The following is a 17,121-nucleotide window of genomic DNA, read 5'->3' on the forward strand; positions in this document are numbered from 1 at the left end:
AGATTATTCCGATAGTGAAGGGAGACGAAAATTTAATATTTATGGGGGACTGGAGTAGAATTAAATTGGGTGATGCTGCTGGAATTAGATTAGGAAATGAGACACTTAAAGTAGTAAAGGAGTTTTGCTATTTGGGGAGCAAAATAACTGATGATGGTCGAAGTAGAGAGGATATAAAATGTAGATTGACAATGGCAAGGAAAGCGTTTCTGAAGAAGGGAAACTTGTTAACATCGAGTTTAGATTTAAATGTCAGGAAGTCGTTTCTGAAAGTATTTGTATGGAGTGTAGCCATGTATGGAAGTGAAATGTGGACGATAAATAGTTTAGACAAGAAGAGAATAGAAGCTTTCGAAATCTGGTTCTACAGAAGAATGCTGATTAGATGGGTACATTGAATAGAATTGGAGAGAAGAGAAATTTGTGGCACAACTTGACTAGAAGAAGGGATCGGTTGGTAGGGCATATTCTGAGGCATCAAGGGATCACCCATTTAGTACTGTAGGGCAGCGTGGAGGGTAAAAATCGTGGAGGGAGACCAATGGATGAGTACACTAAACAGATTCAGAAGGATCTAGACCGAGCGAGGTGGCGCAGTGGTTCGACACTGGACTCGCATTCGGGAGGACGGCGGTTCAATCCCGCGTCCAGCCATCCTGATTTAGGTTTTCCGCGATTTCCCTAAATCGCTCCAGGCAAATACCGGGATGGTTCCTTTCAAAGGGCACGGCCGACTTCCTTCCCCGTCCTTCCCTAATCCGATGAGACCGATGACCTCGCTGTCTGGTCTCCTTCCCCAAAAACAACCAACCAACCAACCAGAAGGATCTAGGTTGCAGTAGGTATTGGAAGCTTACACAGGATAGAGTAGCATGGAGAGCTGCATCAAACCAGTCTCTGAACTTAAGACCACAACAACAACGGGGGACTGGAATACGATAGTAAGAAAAGGAAGAGAAGGGAAAGTAGTAGGTGATTATTGAATGGAAGTAAGGAATGAAAGAGGAAGCCGCCTGGTAAAATTTTGTACAGAGAATAACTTAATCAGAGGTAACACTTGGTTTCAGAGTGTCATGAAAGGAGGTTGTATACGTGGAAGAGGCCTCGAGACACTGGATGATTTCAGATTGACTATGTAATGGTAAGACAGATTTCAGGAGAATATGTGGACTCTGAGCACAATTTACTGGTCGTGATCTGCAGATTAAAACCGAAGAAACTGCAAAAAGAGTGAAAATCTCATTCCGGTCACATCTCCCAGGCTGTGGCTATGCCATGTCTGTTCAATATCTTTTCTTCCAGGATTGCTAGTTCTGTAAGATTCGCAGAAGAGCTTCTGTGAAGTTTGGAAGGTAGGAGACGGGGTACTGGCAGAATTGAAGCTGTGAGGACAGGTCGTGAGCCGCACTTGGGTAGCACTTGCCCACGAAAAGCAATACTACTTTCACTTATTATTTTGTAAGTTGGTGAGGGAAGTACCTTATGTGAGACACGCTACTGAGTGTAAATAGTTCGCCTCTACGTGCCAAGGGTAGTCAATAGCTCCTGTAAAAGAGGCTTAACGCACCGCCCGTGGAGGCGGAAGTTTCAAAGAGCCGGAGGTGAGGGTGAGTGTGAGGGGGAGGAAGGGAGCGGGGGCGATAGATGTGGGACAGGCGGGGTCGAGTTCCCAGAAAGCGACACTCCATTAGGTGCGGCCGGCGCCGGAGAAGCGCGCCATTACGCGATTCAATTAAGAGCGGACCGCTTCTCGGAAGTTGTAGCAGATAGCCCGCGGGTCGATCACAGCGTGGGCGAACTGCGGACATCGCGCGACGGCCATTCTGCGAAAGCTATCTCTGCGCTTCACGCCTCTATGTCTATTGACTCGTTCGATACCGTACGATGGAAACCATTTAGACGAATATTTCAGAACTACTAAAGCACACCGGACAAGAACTATTTACACCACAATCCCAAGAGACGTCACATTAACACCGTGAAACTTAACATAAAGCCTCGGTAGTGGCCCTCATTCGGTGAGGAGCAGTTTCCACATGTTTCTTTCAGGTATGCTTTATCGAGATGGAGACGTCACTGGCTGTAAGATCTCATAACGCTACCAAACTCAGGCGTGTTGGCTGCTACGACTTGTCCGCTGTTACAAATAAACTGCTGCCCAAAATTAAAGTAACAAACCGCTTTTTCGCTGTCCTGTGTCTAATTCACCATATTGTCATACAAAATGTAAAGAAATGTCCGTACGACAGTGTTCTGCATTGAAAATGGCATTCCGGTCAACAGACAACCACGCCAACGATGACGTCAGGGCACGTATAAAACGGGGTAATGTTTGCCGGATAGTCTCGCGTCCGAAATCGCAGTGTACACCGTCACAGACAGTGCAGAATGGAACAGAGGAAACACCTACCCGTCTCTCTGCGGTGGAGTATCATAAGAAGAATGGAAGTAGGACAGTCGCGAAAACTGATATAGCCCGATGGCTTAATGTGAATCTTTTTGTGACAGTTTGCGCAGACATAAACTTTATCCCGAAGACCGGGGCAGGCCTGATCACGAGTGGCATCAGAAAGAGAGGACCGTTATTTGGCTGCAAGAATACGACGGTATCGCCTTAGTACTGCACGGCGACCGGCATCCGACCTCGCAGCATCCACTGGACGTGTTGTATCGAGGCAAACGGTGTACAGAAGGCTTCGGCAGGGTTGCCTTTATTGTCGGAGACCTGTTGTATGTGTACCTCTGACGCTTCTTCACAGGGGGGGAACGTCTAGAGTGGAGTGGTTAACATGCAACTGGACGGTCTAATATTGGACAGATGAGTCCTGATTTGGTCAGAAGAGCGATTCTCGACGGATTCTCATCTGGAGGGAACGTTGAACACGATTTTGGGATCAAAATATTGTGGAAGGAGACCTGTCTCGAGGATCCCTGATAGTGTGGACAGGTAACACTTGCAGCGACCGCCGATATTTCGGCGTGAGAACATCCTGCCATTTTCAAGGGAAACTGCAACGGACAGTCGACGTACATGCGGACTGATGCAGGAAAGATAACACACACACTGAACACTAGTGCCAGCAAAGATGACCAAAGTCAGAGATATCGATAGTGAGACTACGACCTCTCAGGTAAGGTAGCATTGACACAGTCCCTCTGTTTTTTTGACAAGGGGGAGAGCCGGATTCCAAACAGAGTTTAAACAAAAACCTCCATCCTTGTTAACGAGATTGCTCGCTAATTTAATCTCAACTCCCTCCTTAATAACACTGTCCCAGGACGGAGGGACAGAGTTAATGCTATCTCACCTGCGAGTTCGTAGTCTCACTATCGATATCTCTGACTCTTCTCATCCCTGGTGGCACTAGTGTTCAGTGTGTATGTGTGTGTGTGTGTGTGTGTGTGTGTGTGTGTGTGTTATCTTCCTGCATCAGTCCGAGAACCGACGTTTTAAATTTAAGTTGGAAAAAACTGAATGTTGCAGTTGTTTACGTTATATATTCTTTACTTTGTCTCTGCTTTACTGTCACCTGTTTATACTACACTCATGCTCATAAATTAAAGGTAATTGCAGAATGTGGTGCCACACAACGTGGCACTTCACAAAACTGGCGCGAATAGCATAGAAACATAGGTAACACACACGACACAGATCTGTAAGTCCATGGTATTGGTGACAAGTTGAGAAAACTGTCCCGACGCACATGTGCTACAAAACGCCACTGTTTCGCATCGCATGTACCCCGACATCAGTATGGGATATGATCACCATGCACACGTACATAGGCCGCTCAACGGGTTGGCATACTCTGGATCAGATGGTCGCACAGCTCCTGGGGTACAGCCTGCCATTCTCGCATCAGTGCCTGTCGGAGCTCCTGAAGTGTCCTAGGGGTTCGAAGACGTGCAGCGATACTTCGACCGAGAGCATCCCAGACGTGCTCGATGGGGCTTAGGTGTGGAGAACTGGCAGGCCACTCCATTCGCCTGATATCTTCTGTTTCAAGGTACTCCTCCACGATGGCAGCTCGGTGGGACCGTGCAGTATCATCCATCAGGAGGAAGGTGGGACCCACTGCACCCCTGAAAAGATGGACATACTGGTGCAAAATGACGTCCCGATACACCTGACCTGTTACAATTCCTTTGTCAAAGACATGCAGGGGTGTACGTGCACCAATCATAATCCCACCCCACACCATCAAACCACGACCTCCATACAGGCCCCTTTCAAGGACATTAAGGGGTTGGTATATGGTTCCTGGTTCACGCCAGATGAAAACCAGGCGAGAATCGCTGTTCAGACTATACCTGGTCTCGTCCGTGAACATAACCTGGGACCACTGTTCCAATGAAGAAATGGTTCAAATGGCTCTGAGCACTATGGGACTCATCAGTCCCCTAGAACTTAGAACTACTTAAACCTAACTAACCTAAGGACATCACACACATCCATGCCCGAGGCAGGATTCGAACCTGCGACCGTAGCAGTCGCACGGTTCCGGACTGCGCGCCTAGAACCGCGAGACCACCGCGGCCGGCTCCAATGAAGATGTACTGTGTTCTTGACACCATGCTTTACGGGCTCTCCTGTGACCAGGGGGTCAGTGGAATGCACCTTGCAGGTCTCCGGACGAATAAACCAGGTCTGTCCAGTCGTCTGTAGACTGTGTGTCTGGAGACAACTGTTCCTGTGGCTGCGGTAAGGTCCCGAGCAAGGCTACCTGCAGTATTCCGCGGCCGCCTGCGTGCGCTGATGGTGAGATATCGGTCTTCTTGTGGTGCTGTACACTGTGGACGTCCCGTACTGTAGCGCCTGGACACGTTTCCTGTCTGCTGGAATCGTTGCCATGATCTTGAGATCACACTTTGTGGCACACGGAGGGCCTATGCTACGACTTGCTGTGTTTGACCAGCCTCCAGTCGCCCTAGTATTCATCAATGTGTGTTCTTTGAGCCATTTTCAACACACAGTCACCATTATCACATCTGAAAACGTCTGCACACTTACTTTGCACCGTACTCTGACATGCATACTCTGACATGCACCAACACACCCCTCCATATGTGGACTGCTGCCAGCGCCACCGTGCGACGACCGCTGGTCAAATGTCAAATGCACCGCATGGTCATACCCCGAGGTGATTTAAACCCGCAAACCGCCCACCAGAGCGTTGTTTCGCTATGTATCAGCATTATCCTTAATTTATGAGCATCAGTGTATTTTGTGGCAAAATAAACGCAAATGTGTAAAATTTCCGTTTGTTGCTTTAATTTTGTATGCGGGTGTTTTAGCGGGTCAGCTGATTGAAGAGTGCAACATACAGATCTGTGGGACTTCTGGAAGTGACAGTGGCGCGATGTGGAATGGATGTGAACGTGAGGACCTTGTCGTCGAGGTTCGAGTCACCACGTCTGACCACCACATGGCGGGATTGGCGTATTGTTCATGAAGCACATCGTAGCCCCTTCACATTTGAGGCTGCACTCAGAGAACAGGTAATGGAGTCCGTTCAACATTCTTTGTCGTCGGGCATCGCTGCTCGATGGTTAGCAGCAGCCAAGGCTAGGGGATTACCGTCCCAACACGACACAAGCGGCTGCGTTTGCAATGGCGCTGCGACCGATAAGTATGGACTACCGCTGCCTGGTGTCGTTTCGTGGTCAGCAATGAATCGCTGTTCTGCACTATACCAGATGACTATCGTCGACGAGTATGGTGGCGACCTGCGAAGGGATCCCACATTCTTCTGAAGCAGTGGTTCCCCACCTGGGGTTACTAACCCCACAGGGATAAAATTAAATTTTCTGAGGGGTAAAAACTAAACGATTCGATTCTGTTTCCGCCACGGAACTAAATTATTTTCAAAAGATCATTACCATTATCACAATATTTTTAAGACTAATACTGATTATGTAGTTATCAGTAATAACTTTTTGTCAGTTGGTAGCATTATTGCGACGGAGGTTGCACGTTCCCTACACCGTCCACCCACTACACACACACACACACACTAACACACACACACACACACACACTAACACACACACACACACACACACACACACAGAGGGGGGAGGGGGAGAGGGAGAGAGAGGCCGGGACGGTTCCTTTGAAAGGGCACGGCCGAAATCCTTCCCCGTTCTCCCCTAATCCAATGAGACTGATGACCTCGCTGTCTGGCCTCCTTCCCCAAACAACCCAACACCACTACAAACACATATTTTGTCTTTATCTCATCCATCGCTGATGAAAAAAAGTCATATACGTAACAAATGCCAAATATCTCGAGAAAATGTCTCCTCCAAGTTGTATACAGGGTGTTACAAAAAGGTACCGCCAAACTTTCAAGAAACATTCCTCATACACAAATAAAGAAAATATGTTATGTGGACATGTGTCCGGAAACGCTTAATTTCCATGTTAGAACTCATTTTATAGTTTCGTCAGTATGTACTGTACTTCCTCGATTCACCGCCAGTTGGCCCAATTGAAGGAAGGTAATGTTGACTTTGGCGCTCGTGTTGACATGCGACTCATTGCTCTACAGTACTAGCATCGAGCACATCTGTACGTAGCATCAACAGGTTAGTGTTCATCACGAACGTGGTTTTGCAGTCAGTGTAATGTTTACAAATGCGGAGTTCGCAGATGCCCATTTGATGTATGGATTAGCAAGGGGCAATAGCCGTGGCGCGGTACGTTTGTATCGAGACAGATTTCCAGAACGAAGGTGTCCCAACAGGAAGACGTTCGAAGCAATTGATCGGCGTCTTAGGGAGCACGGAACATTCCAGCCTATGACTCGCGACTGGGAAAGACTTAGAACGACGAAGACACCTGCAATGGACGAGGCAATTCTTCGTGCAGTTGACGGTAACCCTAATGTCAGCGTCAGAGAAGTTGCTGCTGTACAAGGTAACGTTGACCACGTCACTGTATGGAGAGTGCTACGGGAGAACCAGTTGTTTCCGTACCATGAACAGCGTGTGCAGGCACTATCAGCAGCTGACTGGCCTCCACGGGTACACTTCTGCGAATGGTTCATCCAACAATTTGTCAATCCTCATTCCAGTGCAAATGTTCTCTTTACGGATGAGGCGTCATTCCAACGTGATCAAATTGTAAATTTTCGCAATCAACATGTGTGGGCTGAGGAGAATCCGCACGCCATTGTGCAATCACGTCATCAACACAGATTTTCTGTAAACGTTTGGGCAGGCATTGTTGGTGATGTCTTGATTGGGCCCCATGTTCTTCCACCTACGCTCAACGGAGCACGTTATCATGATTTCATACAGGATACTCTATCTGTGCTGCTAGAACATGTGCCTTTACAAGTACGACACAACATGTGGTTCATGCACGATGGAGCTCCTGCACATTTCAGTCAAAGTGTTCGTACGTTTCTCAACAACAGATTCGGTGACCGATGGATTGGTAGAGGCGGACCAATTCCATGGCCTCCACGCTTTCATGACCTCAACCCTCTTGACTTTCATTTATGCGGGCATTTGAAAGCTCTTGTCTACGCAACCCCGGTACCAAATGTAGAGACTCTTCGTGCTCGTATTGTGGACAGCTGTGATACAATACGCCATTCTCCAGGGCTGCATCAGCGCATCAGGGTTCCATGCGACGGAGGGTGGATGCATGTATCCTCGCTAACGGAGGGCATTTTGAACATTTCCTGTAACAAAGTGTTTGAAGTCACGCTGGTACGTTCAGTTGCTGTGTGTTTCCATTCCATGATTAATGTGATTTGAAGAGAAGTAATAAAATGATCTCTAACATGGAAAGTAAGCGTTTCCGGACACATGTCCACATAAAATATTTTCTTTCTTTGTGTGTGAGGAATGTTTCCTGAGAGTTTGGCCGTACCTTTTTGTAACACACTGTATAGCACCTGCAATAGTCCAGCAACTGCTTCATTACTTACTTCGAAAAAGGTAAATGAATTATTTGTCAGCACGACACAGCAGTAACTACATAAGAGCTACTATAGTGCTATATACATTATTACTATTATTATTATTATTATTATTGAAATGATAATTAAATAGACACCCTAGCTGCAAGCAGGCGTTGATACACTTCATTGGAGACATGTTGAAAATGTTTGCCCCAACCGGGACTCGAACCCGGGATCTCCTGCTTACATGGCAGACGCTCTATCCATCTGAGCCACCGCGGGCACAGAGGATAGTGCGTCTGCAGGGACTTATCCCTTGCACGCTCCCCGTGAGATCCACATTCCCAACATGTCCACAACACTACATTCATAGTGCGTGGCAGATTAATCTACCAAGTCCCGTACGAGTTCGGGCATAGCGTGTGCGTTCGCACAAGAAGGTCAAAGGCCAGGAACCCATATTTTTAACTATATATGACGGTAGTATCTGTTCCCGAAAGAAGTTATCGTGGATGACCATGCAGCTTTGCTAGAAATGAAATGATAATTAAATAGACACTCTAGCTGCAAGCAGGCGTTGATACACTTCATTGGGGACATGTTGAAAATGCAGACGCGGTGGCTCAGATGGATAGAGCGTCTGCCATGTAAGCAGGAGATCCCGGGTTCGAGTCCCGGTTGGGGCACACATTTTCAACATGTCCCCAATGAAGTGTATCAACGCCTGCTTGCAGCTAGAGTGTCTATTTAATTATCATTTCATTTCTAGCAAAGCTGCATGGTCATCCACGGTAACTGTTCTTTCGGGAACAGATACTACCGTCATATATTATTATTACTATTATTATTATTATTTTACTATTAATGTCTGTGGTCACACACAAGGCATTAACAGTCTGAAATCTTCCAATTTGAGTCAGTTCAGGAGTAAAGAATGCACCAGGACGGGCCTAGCATCTACCTAACCGAACGTGGAAAACCACGTAAGAACCACACTCATACTGGTCTGTGTAACAGTAGTTAATCCCCCGTTTGGATTCGATTCCCCAACACGCAAACTGGATCGTTGTACAATAACCCATACGAGCAGATCATTCTTATCTTTCATTCGAAGAATTACAACGCGCGGATACTAGGTAGCAGAGAAGATGCTAATGAAGGAGAGAAAGCAAGAATACACATTACAACTGTAATTAGTGAAACATGAGCGCTGAATGTTTTAGTAAATTTAACAGTATTCTCTTCGTGTCGGTTTTTTTTTCTCAACAATTCAAACTGTGTATGTATTTCACGAGATAATCCTCCTGGTGGTGGTAACGTTTCAAATAGCTGTGATGAGAATTCGAATTAAGATGCGTGTGACATGAACACGGAATACTCGAGAGCAGGGACATCTGCAGTATATGCTCTGCGGGTAGCCTATGGAGTAGGCGATTCCAGCTGCGGGAAGGTTATGCAGTGTTCAGTCAAAACTGTTTTTAAGGTTCGGCAGAGCTCCACTCTATGTTGATCCGCAGTGTTTGCATACACAGATCAATACCTGCTGTCTCTTAGTACATTCCACTGCACACTCTTCCTAACGCGTATGTGAGTACAGCGTCGCGTGTTTTTGATATTAGTTAGCCTGCCGCACAATTCAAGATCGTCTTCTCACACTCTAGTGAGTTAACAATTTGATTTCTAGCAAGCTATCGATCTTTCGTTGTGTACAGTGTTAAACGTTTGAGCAAGCTCCTATCAACGACCGTACTTACAGTATCTTTTATAAGTATAGGGCGCGTCCATTAACAGTTATCGTAGAATCAAACAACTTTTCGCGTACTGCACATCGTATGCTTATCAGCTACGTGACATTTGGCGTTCCATATCCTATGCATAGACAGTAAACGTCCACGTTATCAGATGTATTCCTATACGTACTCTGCGATCGCCTCTTATTTTGGCGAACAGCTGCCTATACTTTGTTCAAGGAAATTTCAGAATTTCCAAGAATAGTCTGCAGTCACCGTTGTGACGTAATCCTATAAAACTCATAACTTTCGGTTTGTGTTTCTTGAATGTATCATGTAAGAGGGCGTGATGAGAAGTAACGCCTCCAAAAATTTTAGTCTGTTCTCAATATCGGTTGAGCTATTACATATCATGCATATTACTCGGCAGACTTGCTCCCTTCGTTGACGAAAGCAACAGGCTTCTGCTCCAAGAGAGCTCCAAATTGTAGCGATTAACATGGCGGTGTGTAACGTAACTACGCTGAGGGCAACAAATCGCGACACCAAGGAGGAGTTGCGCGGCATAAACGAAAGTTGGTAGGCGTGTTTCTAGATCTGAAACATGATGTCAGATTTCACGCCAGTCGCCTAAGAGTGCTATGAGAATGCAAATCAGGTTTGCTTTAAACACATGCTTTAACAGTCGTTAGCGTTAGTTACCTTCAAGATTGGACGTGGTGAGTCCATGTTAGTCAAGAATGCCTTTAAGGCGACAAAAACGCCATTATTAGAACTTCACTGAATTTTAACGAGGTCGTGGTTTACGAGAAGCTGGTTGGCTCTTCTGCGATATTGCAGAGAGACTTGGCAGGAATGTAGCCACTGTACACGATTGCTGGCAGTGGTGGTCACGAGGACGTACGGTCGCAAGAAGACCGAGCTCCGAACGGACACGTGACGCTACCGAGAGGGAAGACCATCGTGTTCGGCATATGGCTCTGGCGCATCGTACTGCATCTGCAGCAGCAATTTGAGCAGCAGTTGGCACCACAACGACACAACGAACTGTTATAAATCGACTACACCAAGAACAGCTCCGTGGCAAATGCCCTATAGCGTGCACTCCCCTGACCCCAAACCACCGCCATTTGAGACTTCAGTGTTGTCTAGTGAGAGCTGACTGGAGGGCACGGTGGAGGTCCATTGTGTTTTCTGATGAGAGAGGTTCTGCCTCGGTACCAGTTATCGTCGTATGTTGGTTAGAAATTTGCCGGTTGAGGCCCTCAAACCAACCTGTCTGCATGCTATAGTCACCGACCTACTCTCGGAGTTATGGTCTGGGGTGCGATTTTCTATGAGAGCAAGACTACTTTCGTGGTTATTCCACTCACCCTGACTGCGAAATTGTACGTGAAACTGGTGAGACGACCTGCTGTGCTGCTATTCATGAACACCACTCCAGGGCGTGTTTCCCAACAGGATAACGCTCTTCCACATACCGCTGTTGTAACACAACATGCTCTACGGATTGTTGCCTTGGTCTACTCGATTATCAGATCTGTCTACAATCGTACACATATGGGACATCATCAAACAACAACTCCAGGCCGGCCGGGGTGGCCGAGCGGTTCTAGGCGCTACAGTCCGGAACCGCGCTGCTGCTACGGTCGCAGGTTCGAATCCTGCCTCGGGCATGGATGCGTGTGATGTCCTTAGGTTAGTGAGGTTTAAGTAGTTCTAAGTCTAGGGGACTGATGACCTCAGATGTTAAGTCCCATAGTGCTTAGAGCCATTTGAACAACTCCAGCGTCACTCACAACCATCATTATCCGTCCCTGTATTGACCGACCAAGTGTAGTAGGCATTGAACTTTATCCCACAAACCGATACCCGTACAACACAATGCATGTATGTTCGTATGCTTGCATTCCACATTCTGGCGGTTACACCGGTTATTAATGTACCAACATTTCACATTTGCAATGGCTTTAGTGCTTACATTTACCTGTGATCTTACAATGTAATCACTTAAATAGAAGTTACCTGGGCAAATGTATTCTCGAAATCTCATTAATTTTCACTGATAATTTTTTGGTGTTGCTTTTTTTTTTTTTACGCATGGGAAACAGTGTGCTGTAATTGAGTTTCTAAAAGAAAGAGTTGGTCCCCACATGGTACAACTTCTCCTAAAACAGAACACTGCGACATCTGCAGCAATCTGACACCTTGGGTTCACTGCCATCAATCATCCTCCACACAGTCCCGACCTGGTCCCATCTGATCTTCATCTGTTTCCGCAACTAAAAGAAAAACTTCACTTTGATAGCGATGCAAGAAGAGGTGAGGTTGGGTCTGTCAGTAAAGTCAAACAGTTTACTGTGACGGTATCAACAAACTGGTCTCTTGTTGGGAGAAACGTGTTCGCCGCCTGGGTGACCACACTGAGGTAACAAAAGTCATGGAATACGTCGCAATATCGTGTCGGACCCCCGTTCGCCCGGTGTAGTGCAGCAACTCCACGTGGCAAGGACTCATTAAGCCGATGGAAGTCTCCCGCATAAATATTGAGCTATGGTACCTCTACGGGCGTCCATAATTGTGAAAGTGTTTTCGCTGCAGGTCGTTTTGCACGAATATTCCTCTCCATTACGTACCATTAATTGTCGGGGCGATATCGGTTGCGAAAATATTCGCTCGAACTGTCCAGAGTGTGCTTTAAACCAATCGCAACAATTGTGGCCCAGCGACGTGGCGCATTGTAATCTATAAAAACTCAAACGTTGTTTGGGAACAATAAGTTTATGAATGGCTGAAAATCGTCTCGAAGTAGCCAAACATAACAACTCCCAGTCAATGATCGGTTTGGTTGGACCAGAGGACCCAGTCCACTTCATGTAAACACAGCTCACACCATTACGAAGCCACCCCATGTAGAGTGCATTATTGAGAACTGGGGTCCATTACTCTCGTGTAGTGATCAGATCACACCAATCGGGACTCACCTGCCCAGCCCACGGCTTTCCAGCCGTGTAGGGTCCAAACGATAGGGTCACGAACGCAGGAGAGGCGATGCAAGGCGATGTTGTGCTGTTAGCCGAGGTACTCGCGTCGGTCGTCTGCTGCCATAGCCTAGCAACGCCAAATTTCGGCCCACTGTCGTAACGGATACGTTCGTCGCACGTCCCACATTGATCTCTGGGGTTATTTAGCGTATATTGCTTGTCTTGACAACGCTACGTAAACGGCGCTGCTTCGGTCAGTAAAGGTCGCCGGCCACTGCGCTGTCCGTGGTGGGAGGTAATGACTGAGATCTGGTATTCTAGGCACACACTTGACACTTTGGATCTCGGAATACTGAATTTCCTAACGATTTCCGAAATGGAATGTCCCATCGTCCAGCCCCAACTACCATTCCGCGTCCAAAGTCTGTCAGTTCCAACGCACGTCGGAATCCTTTCCACATGATGACATGAATCACCTGAGTACAAAAGAAGTTCCACGAATGCACTGCTCATTTATACCTTGTGAACGCAATGTTACCACCATCTGTATATTTGCAGTCACTGTCCCATTACTTTTGTCATCTCAGAGTATGTTAAGAAATAAATATATTGACATGAATAAATGAAGATGTAGGGTGTTACGTTCGTTTTATTTAGAAAGCTTTAAGGGTTTTCACATAAAGAGTCTTCATAAATTTTCATTGTTTGCTACCGTGTCTGATGTTGCAGTGTTAATGGCCTCCATTAGAGGAGGAGAGACATTGGTGGCCGCTCCAGCATCCCGTGACCACAGAGGCCTGCTGGCTGGGCGGCAGGCTGAGCCACAAGGCCGCGGCGCGAGGCCGCGGCAGCGGCGAGCGGTAGGTAGGCAGTCCCCCGGGACAGTACGGGCCACGCCCCACTACCGCCAATCGATGTTTCGACCGTCGACCTCAAGGTCACGCCAGGTGACACTGCTCTGGAGTACACGGCCTTGTGTGGCGGCTAGCTGGCCTGCGTTCGAGCGAGAAGTCCAGCACTTTTTCTTTAAATAAGTTCCGGTTTTTTCAGTCACAATAGTCTGTGGCAAGTCACTGTGCCCAGACGCCATCTGCCGTTTCTGAATACAGCTCAAAATTGGAAGCGCAGATGGCGACTGCAATGTAATGGAGCTGGTCTCAGCAAAGCCAAGGCTCACGAGCATGGGCAGACAGAACACTCGACACGCTCTTCACCATGCCTGAAGCGTATAACTCCATTTCCAGTTATGGAATATACATTCAAGTGTGGATCCAACGGGCGCCAGAGCACTGCGCTGTCGGGCTTTGCGAGCGCTTGGACGGGTGACCGTCTGGGTCTGCGCTGTTGGCAAGCGGGGTGCACTCAACCCTCGTGAGGGCAAAAATTGAGGAGCTACTCAAATGAGAAGTTGCGGCTCCTGTCACTGAAGCTGACAATGATGGGGACAGCGGTGTGCTGACCCCAAGGTGTACCCCTCCCCCTTCCCCCAAAAAAATCCGCATCCACTGACGCTTATCGGCCGAGGATGACACGGTGGTCAGTCGGTGCCGTTGGGCTTTCAGAGGACTGTTTGGACGGAGATAATTATGTACATGTGATATTTTTTTATTGTGACGTAAGTTCCTTCGGGAGGTGGTGCCCTCAAAAATTCTGCTGCCCAAAGGAATTTCCGTCATTATCGGCAAACCTCACATCCACATCACAGTGCTATTTTAAAGTACAGCCGTCTGATAAAGAAGCTGTCGGTCATGAACCGTTAATGGGGCTACTTTTTGCTAATAAATAGCCTTATTAAGATGGCTGGTTGGTGTTATATACTGCCGGCCGGTGTGGCCGTGCGGTTCTAGGCGCTTCAGTCTGGAACCGCGTGACCGCTACGGTCGCAGGTTCGAATCCTGCCTCGGGCATGGATGTGCGTGATGTCCATAGTTAGGTTTAAGTAGTTCTAAGTTCTAGGGGACTGATGACCACAGACGTTAAGTCCCATAGTGCTCAGAGCCATTTGAACCATTTGTTATATACTTTTACATATATTTGCCACCATGGCTTTTAATTCTGACTAATGCAGTCTCCTCTGCCTCTTTGATGCATGCCTACATTCTCGCACAATTAGCTTATTTTACTGCTAAATGGTTTAGATAGATTCATGAATCAAAACTTATACGTGCTAATTACTTTGTAACGGCCGCGCGGAGTGGCCGCGCGGTTTGAGGCGTCCTGTCACGGTTTGCGCGGCCCCTCTCGCCGGAGGTTCGAGTCCTCCCTCGAGCATGGATGGGTGTTTTGTTCTTAGCATACGTCAGTTTAAGTGGTGTGTAAGTCTAGAGACCGATGGCCTCAGCAGGTGACTCACAAGGAATGACTCTGGCATTTTTTTAGCATATTGCAGCCTTGTCAGCAGCTGTGATAGACTAAGATATTCGAAGATCCGCCTCAGTTGCGCAAATTTTCTGGTCCTTACGCAGGTTTCGTCTAGAATAATATAGCCTTCTCCAGAAGCTTCCGAAGAAGGCTAGATTATTCTAGCCGAAACCTGGATAAAGACCAGAAAATTTGCGCAACTGAGGCGGATCTTGCAATATCTTAATGACTCTGGCATCTTTTTATATTTCCTAAGGTTAATTGTTAAATGTGGGAGTAAGTCTGACCACAACATCAGTTGCTTTTGTTTTGTGTTATTCCTCGGCAAACTTCAAGTTTTATTAGAGACGATAACTGCTTTACTATGAATGTTGTTTATTACGTAGCTCATATAGAGGGCGCCAATAGCCAACCGATGTGTTCTCCACTAAGCCTACCTTCATTATACAGTAGTCTTGAATGAACTTTGACATGACCCCGTACTATGGCATGTATTAAAACTCTGAAGTACTGGTATGTTATCTAATGAACAAGCGATATAGGTTATACCACAAGCTGTAACTTTTTATACTGCCGCCTATGTTGTTCTTACATTTTTTTTACCATTGATAATGGCTAGTTGCTTGCCAAAATGTAGATTTGCTTCTTGATTGCTGTTCTCGATTATTTTGAAAGCCATATCACAGTCATTGAGTGCATTCCACGTTCCTAATGGAAGGTAATTTAATGAGGTTTTTTAATTCTTCTTCACCTTCAGTGAGGATAGCAGAGTCATCAGCGAATCTTATCGTTGATATCCTTTCATCCCACTCTTGAACTTTTATTTCTATCATTGCTTTTTATATGTATATACTGAATAACAAGGCGAATGACTGCGTCACTGTCTTACCCCCCTTTTTAACATAACCTCACACAACAGTCAAGAGAGGTTATGCCTGGTGAAAGTGGTGACTATTGTGTTGGACTGTCTCCACCGACCCATGTGCTGGGAAAGGTTTCGTCCAAGAATTGTTGAACTAGTCTTTGTCTGCATCCATCGATTCGTTCCAGCATGTTCCAGCATACTCAGCACGCGTGGGACAACCATTTGGCGGTGCAAAGCTTCCAGTGGTGTGCATGCGAGGAAATGCAGCCGCTCGTGTAAAATATTCAGCACGGTGCTCTGACAGATGCATATTTATTTGCAAGCACGACCCTTCGATTTCCGCGGACGGGGCTGAAGTGCTATATGCGCGGCATCAGTTGTGTCGCCGCGCGGGTTAGCCGAGCGGTCTCAGGCGCTGCAGTCATGGACTGTGCGGCTGATCCCGACGGAGGTTCGAGTCCTCCCTCGGGCATGGGTGTGTGTGTTGTGCTTAGGATAATTTAGGTTAAGTAGTGTGTAAGCTTAGGGACTGGTGACCTCAGCAGTTAGATCCCGTAAGATTTCACACACATTTGTACATTTTTTCAGTTGTGTCGTCGCCCGCTCCAGGTCTGCCCCGTCTTGCCGTCTCATCAACCCTGTCATTCTCTTTAAACTTTTTCGTACCATTCTTCGATGCACTTCCACATCCGGCAGATCTCAGCCGTAGGCACTTCGGAAATGACACTGAACTGCAATAGACTGTGTTTCTTCCACATTAATGTTATAAATACGAAAGTAACGCTGTCTTTTACGTTTTCACGACTGAACCGCTTAATCGATTTCGATGAAATTTGTTGTGGATGTAGCTTGAACGCTGAGGAATAACCTACTTTAGAATTTTTTTTTAAAAGGGAAAAAGGATCGATCCCTAAGAGGGTGAAGTAGAGAATGGAACACCTTTTTTATGTTAGTGAACATAACCAACGTTAAAAATTATTAAATTTGTTGCATGACGAATATGTTATACAGCTACTTCAGTAGTATGATACATATGCGCACACTCCTGCCACGCCCCTCTGCACGCACCGTTTGGCCGTCACACGACACGTGTCGCACGACGTGCGTTGGATGAGACGCTTGAATGCAACTGACATAACTGCACGTGCAACAGTTTACCCGCTCGCGGCTAATCATCATAACAAACCTATTGGTATGCGAGCGGATCTATGGGTAACAGCTATTGAAACCTCAAAACACGATGCACTTTCTTCTTCATATACGCCACT

At 46.8% G+C, this 17,121-nt stretch overlaps 1 protein-coding gene and 1 non-coding gene across 2 annotated transcripts in view; both read right to left on the minus strand.

The window, feature by feature from the left end:
- The window catches only part of LOC124544814 (bicaudal D-related protein homolog), a 543,307-nt gene that overhangs the window by 118,376 nt on the left and 407,810 nt on the right, over positions 1-17,121 (minus strand). The gene's annotated exons all lie outside the window — the stretch shown is intronic.
- Positions 8,122-8,196, minus strand: Trnat-ugu. Its single transcript has one exon. It is a non-coding gene; the product is annotated as a tRNA-Thr (tRNA).

Source organism: Schistocerca americana, chromosome 8 (genome assembly GCF_021461395.2).
Source record: "Schistocerca americana isolate TAMUIC-IGC-003095 chromosome 8, iqSchAmer2.1, whole genome shotgun sequence".
Lineage (NCBI taxonomy): Eukaryota > Metazoa > Arthropoda > Insecta > Orthoptera > Acrididae > Schistocerca > Schistocerca americana.